The sequence below is a fragment of the Alexandromys fortis genome, unplaced genomic scaffold, assembly GCF_014885135.2.
Source record: "Alexandromys fortis isolate MF-2015 unplaced genomic scaffold, M_Fortis_MF-2015_v1.1 scaffold_126, whole genome shotgun sequence".
Taxonomy (NCBI): domain Eukaryota; kingdom Metazoa; phylum Chordata; class Mammalia; order Rodentia; family Cricetidae; genus Alexandromys; species Alexandromys fortis.
The window spans coordinates 2,484,632-2,491,757 of NW_026068018.1; the positions used below are offsets into that span (position 1 = coordinate 2,484,632).

Genomic DNA, 7,126 nt, shown 5'->3' on the forward strand with positions numbered 1-7,126 from the left:
AGATCATGATGGAGAAATCTACAAAGACAACTGAACCAAGTTTCTAGAAACTCATGAACTGAGAGCTGTGGAGCCTCCATAGGACTAAACTAGGTCCCCATATATGGGAGACAGTGGTGAAGCTTGGACTATCTGTGAGATACCTTGCAGTAGGATCAAGATTCATCTCTGGTGTGTGAACTAGCTTGTTGGAGCCTATTCCCTATGATGGAATTGACAAGTTCAGCCTTAATGCAAGGGAGGGGATCTTGGCCCTGCCCTAATTTAATGTGCCAGACTTTGTTGACTTCCTTTGGTAGTCCTTACACATTGGAAGGAGTGGATGGGGAATGAGCTGGAGGTAAGGAGAAGTGGAGCCAGGAAGAGGGGTGGGAGGGAGAACTGTGGTTGGAATGTAAAATAAAGAAAAAAAAAGAAAAGAAAATTAAAAAGTTAAATAAAAGAAAGTAGTCACTTTGTTCCTATAGTTTAAATAATGACAAAATTAACTATAAATAGTGAATTGTAATACTTGACAGTATGCAAATTGATGAGACATTGACTTGAGTTTGATCCCTGGAACTCACATTAAAAGCTGAAAATGAGTCAAGTATGTTCCAGAATTTTTACAGTAATAAGGCAACTGAACAAAGAACATACAGATACATGCAGACACACAGAGGAACATAGAAACAGGGAAAGACAGAGACATAGACACAGAGACAGAGGGACATCCAGATAGAGGTATGGAGAGAGATGACCTGATATAGATGCATGGGTTTCCAAATATAAAGCCTAGTGCCAGGTGTGGGATATTTCCCTTACAGTTCGTGGTCTGGAGACTAGGGTCCCATAGATTACCAAAACAATACAGGACACTATCACTGCTCTTGATTAATTACTACTGGATAGAAATATCACATACTTGAATAACAGACATGGTTAAATGAAGCTGGTACAGACATATGAAATTACTAACTAGTATCCAAAGCTCTGAAAGTTTCTATGCAGGCTATTGTAGGAGAAACCTATCACCCAGCTGTGATTCTTACAATCTAAATAATGACTGACCTGCCAAGATTGCCCAATGCAATAGATGTTACCCAGGAAACCAATAGCAATCTTGGCAGGTCAGTCATTATTGTAGATTGTGAAATTTTGACCCACTCCACAGAATAAAACTCATATCAACTGCCACGAACCTGCGGTGGGAGAGGTAACAGGTCTTAAAAGTTAAACAAATTCCATTATTTTGTTAAATGGACATAGTTATCAAACTGTTGTCTAATTATGTATCTTTATACCAATGGATGCATGATGCTTTGACCTTTCATTAGAAAAACTTATTTTTGGAGAAGGCAGTGGTTGATGCAAAGATCCGAAACTGGACAAGTTACAGAGAAGCGATTGTAGAACTTTCACCTCTACATGGGACACCTGTATCATATTAACCTACCAAAAAGGCTTAATATTTGCAAAAGAGATGGAGCAGAAAGATAGCAAGAGCCACAGGTTGGGAGGATTGCTAAAAATCAGTGCTTTCTGGGCACAGCAATACTGTTGCACACATGAACACAAAGTGACTATAGTTGCTTGCATTAAATCAAGTCAATACAAACTTCAACACAAACAGAGGATCAGCTTATTAAGAGCTCCACCTTAGATGAGGAGCTTTGCTAGATAATATGTTGAAGTTGAAGAATCAATTTTCCTCGGGTATATGGCCTCTGCTAGGTTGTTGATGATCCAGGAGATGAACCCACACCTAGGCACATATTAGAAACACTGATTAGACCAAGTAGGTTAAAAAAGAATGGCAGACCTGGTTAGAAGAAAAACATGGTGTATAATATGTCTAGGAAAATTTAGGGAGGAGTGTCTGCTGGATAAAATCAAAATTCTTTGTTTATATATCAAAATTCTCAAAGAATAAGTATATAGATAGATAGATAGATAGATAGATAGATAGATAGATAGATAAATAGATAGATTAGGATTCAATTATGTTTTTTCCCCTTTTTTTAATTGAAAAAAAATTTCTGCTTCCTCCCCACTTCCCATTTCCCTCCCCGTCTCCCTATTCCCTCCCCCTCCTCCCATGCTTCTCCCCTTCCCCCACCCCTCTCCCCCTCCCTCTCCAGTCTGAAGAGCAGTCAGGGTTCCCTGCCCTGTGGAAAGTCCAAAGTCCTCCCCCTTCCATCCTGGTCTAGGAAGGTGAACATCCAAACTGGCTAGGCTCCCAGAAAGCCAGAACATGAAGTAGGATCAAAACCCAGTGCCATTGTCCTTGGCTTCTGGGCAGCCCTCATTGTTTGCCATATTCAGAGAGTCCGATTTTATCCCATGCTTTTTCAGTCACAGACCAGCTGGCCTTGGTGAGCTCCCCAATAGATCAGCCCCACTGTCTCCGTGGGTGGGTGCACCTCAATTATGTTTTTAACTTTTATTCTTTTCTCATACATTTCATCCCAATGACAGTTTCCCCTCCTTCCACTCTTTCTAGCTCTTTCTGCCATCACCCACCTTCCCTCTCCTACAGATAAACTCCTCTTCCTTTGCTGTTTCCCATAAAAAAAAGAGCAGGCCTCTCAGTAGGCCTGCACTTCCACCTGAAACCATAGGATGACTGGGCCTGGGCTGCTTCTGAGGGTCACATCTGGGTCCATGTCCCTACTACAGCCTGTGTCTGTGTTACCACCAAAGGTGATGTGGATGATAGTGGTAAGCAACCTAAAGCAATTCTGATATCTGATGGTTAGAGTGAGAATGCTTCCTCAACCCCCTGTACCCTTTCCTGGTCCTGGGAGAGTTGGTCACATGCCTTGATGAGGCTGACCCTGGCCCTTGCAGGCTGCAGTAAGTTGGCTTCAGGGGTAACAAGGGCCCAGGAGAGCTGGCCCTGACCCTCTCCTGGTGGAAGGGGTATCTTGTAGCAGAGGACCAACTGCAACTCTGCTACATCTAGCCCACATCTAGATATTTGAGTTGGCCTACCCCAACACCTACCCCAGCTATGACCCACTGGAATGTGTATAGAGACTGTTTATGAAAAACCACAGCCTCAGGATCTCGATGGCTAACAGCAGGTTATCCAAGAGGAGTTTTGGTAAGTTCCAGTATTGATGGTGTTGCAGAATCCAGAGGCCCTGAACCATATCAATAATTCATTGCAATGGACATTTGCAGCTGAAACGTTTTTTGGGCAAAAGGGTATACTACATGACACACCGACACACCGAAGATCCCAAAACCACTAAGATGAATGAATATGTGATGGAGAGGCAGGCAAGTCAGAGGAGTGAAGTGGGTTCCTTTCCTTATTTTTCTTTCTTTTCTTTTGGTAGGGGAGGCTACAGGATGGATAGCAGACATAGAAGGACTTGGAAATGAGTGGGATTGGGGTGCATCATATGAAATTCCCAGAAGGAGAGAGAGCACAAGCAAGGAACTCAGGACCGCGAGGGGTGCACCCATACACTGAGACAATGGGGATGTTCTATCAGGAACTCACCAAGGCCAGCTGGCCTGGGTCTGAAAAAGCCTGGGTCAAAACTGGTCTCGCTGAACATAGTGGACAAGGAGGACTACTGAGACCTCAAGAACAATGGCAACGGGTTTTTGATTCTACTGGACCTATTGGTTTCGTGGGAGCCTAGGCAGTTTCGTGGATGCTCACCTTACTAGACCTGGATGGAGGTGGGTGGTCCTTGGACTTCCCACAGGGCAGAGAACCCTGATTGCTTTTTGGGCTGACGAGGGAGGGGGACTTGATTGGGGGAGGAGGAGGGAAAGGGGAGGCGGCGGTGGGGAAGAGACAGAAATCTTTAATAAATGAATAAATAAATTAAAAAAAAAAGAAAAAAAGAAATTCCCAAAGACTCAGTTAAAATATCTTTATAAAAAAGGATTGAAAGAGATTTTACCTCAAAATAAGGTAGAAGGAGAGAGAACCAAGTTATGAAATTTGTCTTCTGATATATAGATACATGTTTTCTGTAGCACATGTGTCACCCCACATACATATTAATAAACAAACAACTAAATAAGTGTATAAATAAATAAGTTTCCAAAATGATTTTATTTCAACACACTTTTGAAATCCCGAAGAAGGATGGTATCACTATAAGAAAATGAATGTGTTAACAAGAATAGGCTTGCTACGGAAGGTCTCTAGGAGAATCTTTCCTGGTCTCTCTAACATTCTTACTTTTGGCTATAATAAATAATCCACTGTTTTATTCCAGTACCTTCTATCCTCTTTGTTGTACAGGTTCAAACTACCTTGTTTGTGTGCATGTCAAGGCACCTCTGTCTTGCTTTATCATGGACCCTTAAATCAGGCCTTTTGGATGATAAGTGACTCAGGCCAATCTCAGAAAAAAATAATATGTTCTTCTAAGATTCATAGAAATATAAAACCACCTAAAAATTAGAAGCCATGGAAATAGAAGAAAATGCTACTAAGGATACAGAACACTAAAGACAAGAATGGTGAGGGAGGGAGAACAGTGGGAAGAGGTAGGGCAATATGCTCTGGTGTGGGAGGTCCTTCTGTCTATGTTTTGCTTTTATTGGTTAATGAATAAAGGAATTGCTTTGGGCCTATAGCAGAGTCATGGGGGAACAGAGCTAGGTGGGGAAAAGAAAACAGAATGCTGGGAAGAAGAAGGGCGAGTCAGAGAAGCCAGGGAGCCATCGGAGATAGACACTGGAAACATTACCCAGTAAGCCACAGCCATATGGCAATACATAGATTAATAGAAATGGGTAAAATTCATTTGTAAGAGTCAGCCAATAAGAAGTTAGGGCTAATGGGCTAAGCAGTGTTTTAAATAATATAACTTCTGTGTGATTATTTCAGATCTAAGATAGCCAGGTGGCTGGGAAGAACAAGCAGACCTCCCTCCAACAATGCTCTACTGGAAATATATACAAGTGCAAAACTTGGAACTAAATTTATTTTTATTTTGTTGCTTTATTCGGTTTGCTTTGAGGGCATAATCAATAGTAATCATCAAACATTATTCTGAGTGAACCACAATCCTGATCAGTAAAAACCGGAAAAATAGAAATTGTTACCCAAGTTGCAAATAAAGCCTCCTGGAGTTACTTCATTGGCATGGTAGCAATGAAAAGAATATAAATATAAGAGGTGTTAACATCTTACACAGAACTTGAAACCTGCTCTGTTCTAGACAATTCTGGGACCCTTGTTGCAAACCCTGCAGATACCAATGCTTATTTCCTTTGATGTGAAATATGACAGTACACAACTCCTCCAAGGCCTTACTCTTGCTGCACTTAGGTGGTTCCTATTTCCACAGCACTGGCCTATGCAGTCAAGATCGTCACCAGCTGTTTAGTTCCTAGGGTTCTTCAGGCCTCCTTCAACCAGTCCTCTGCCACTCTTCTGGACTCCTCTTTTAGCTGACTGACAAACTTAACTGTCGTTTCCAGGCCATCATGCTCAATGCAATAGGAGGAATACGAGAGAAATGTAGATGTGTTTATATCTTTAGGGTAGAGCCCTGCAGTGGCTTTCATTGTTTAGGTGGTAGCTGAAGTAGGGACTGCAAGTAGAAGAGGAAGTCTTGATACACGCTATTTCAGGTTTCCTCAATCAGTGCTATTCTACAGGCTAATTTTTGAACAGCATAGAAACAGCCTTTGAGGTCCTGCGTGTTGTACACAGTGTCAAGTTCTCTAGGGCAATGGCTGCAGTTAAAGCCTGGAAAATTCATTATCAGAACAGTTGACTCAGTTGTATTCCCCAATGGGATATGAGGTGTTTCTGAAGATAAGCTTTTCATACTGTACTTTAATGCCTCCAATCAATGTCAGAGCTGGTAGGCGTTTCTGGATGCTTCTTCAGTGACTGCACAACTCTGAACAGACTCTACACAGCCTGGCAAAGTCAGTGTTCATGTCCAGATTAAAGTTGTCAACTCGTTCCTGTCTGTGACAATGAAACTTTAATTCTTGCTCAGAGATTTTTCTCAGACAGGCCACGCTCAAATTCACATTTCAATTCCTATTATTGTACTGTGAGGATATCTCATAAATGATCAGTATGGACATCTGCTTAGCAGTGAAGCTGGGTCTACAATTCATTATCCTCATCATCTCTGACCTCCTCTACTTTCAGTCCTGCTGTCTGTGTTTCATTTCTGTGCTGCTCCAATGCCTTTGCCTCTGAAGAATCAAAGTTCTGCTTTTGTTATTGCTGCTGCCTTCCCAAGGCTAGCTCAATTGCTGTTAGGCTTTCTGCTGCACTAGCACTCTGTGGAGCCAGTGGATACTGCAATAGCTATGAATAATAGGGTCATTGGTAGAGAGCTGGTTGACTAGGTCACAAATACTCATCCATTTCCATCTAGGAGTGACATCTGAAGTGATATTGCAAAGCTCTTTTCTAAATCAATCTCTTCCTTGAACCAAAAGTTCATGATGCTGAGAGCATCCTACTGAGAAACCTGAATCTTTATGACTGCATTATCCAGATGAACTATAACATTGTAAAGTATCCCCTCTGGGACAATTATATGAGCTTCATACTTTTCACCTTCTCTATCTTTCTTTTAGTTTTAAAATGGCATCATCAAGCTTCATTGACTGCCTTTCTTCTTTGTTCCATCAATACACTCTCCACTATAGGCCACTGTGCCAACCACTTACCTGTAATATGAGGATTGTACGTGGCTATTTTCAGTAGGTTGGAGTATGCACTGATGACCTGAACTGCAGAGTTCTTGGCTGCAGTAGCCTGCAGAGAGATGGGCATAATAACAGTGTCTTCTAAGATTTTGACTAGAACTGAGGTTTTCTTTCATTAACATCAGAGAAACTGTTTTGTTGTTTTGTTTTATAGCATCGTCATGATGAAGCATAAGGGCTGGGATTGGAAGAGTGTTACCTGATGAATCTGAAGTGTTTCTCTTCTGTTCCAGAGTTTGTAAACAGGCAGTTAGGAGTCCTTCATCATCTATGATACATTGCAGATTTTTAGTGGACTAGACTGAACCAGCTTCTTTGATGACAGACAGTATAAGGTTCAGAAATGGGAACCATCTCAACGAGTTAGCCTGAGTAAGGTATGATTTTTCTCTAAACTTTCCCAAGTAGGACTTTCATTAAGGGTTACAGGATA

The 7,126-nt window shown here is 41.6% G+C and overlaps 1 pseudogene; it reads right to left on the reverse strand.

Moving 5' to 3' along the window:
• Positions 1-5,265: 5,265 nt before the first annotated feature.
• LOC126514174 (MICOS complex subunit Mic60-like) lies at positions 5,266-6,760 on the reverse strand (annotated as a pseudogene).
• Positions 6,761-7,126: the final 366 nt, after the last annotated feature.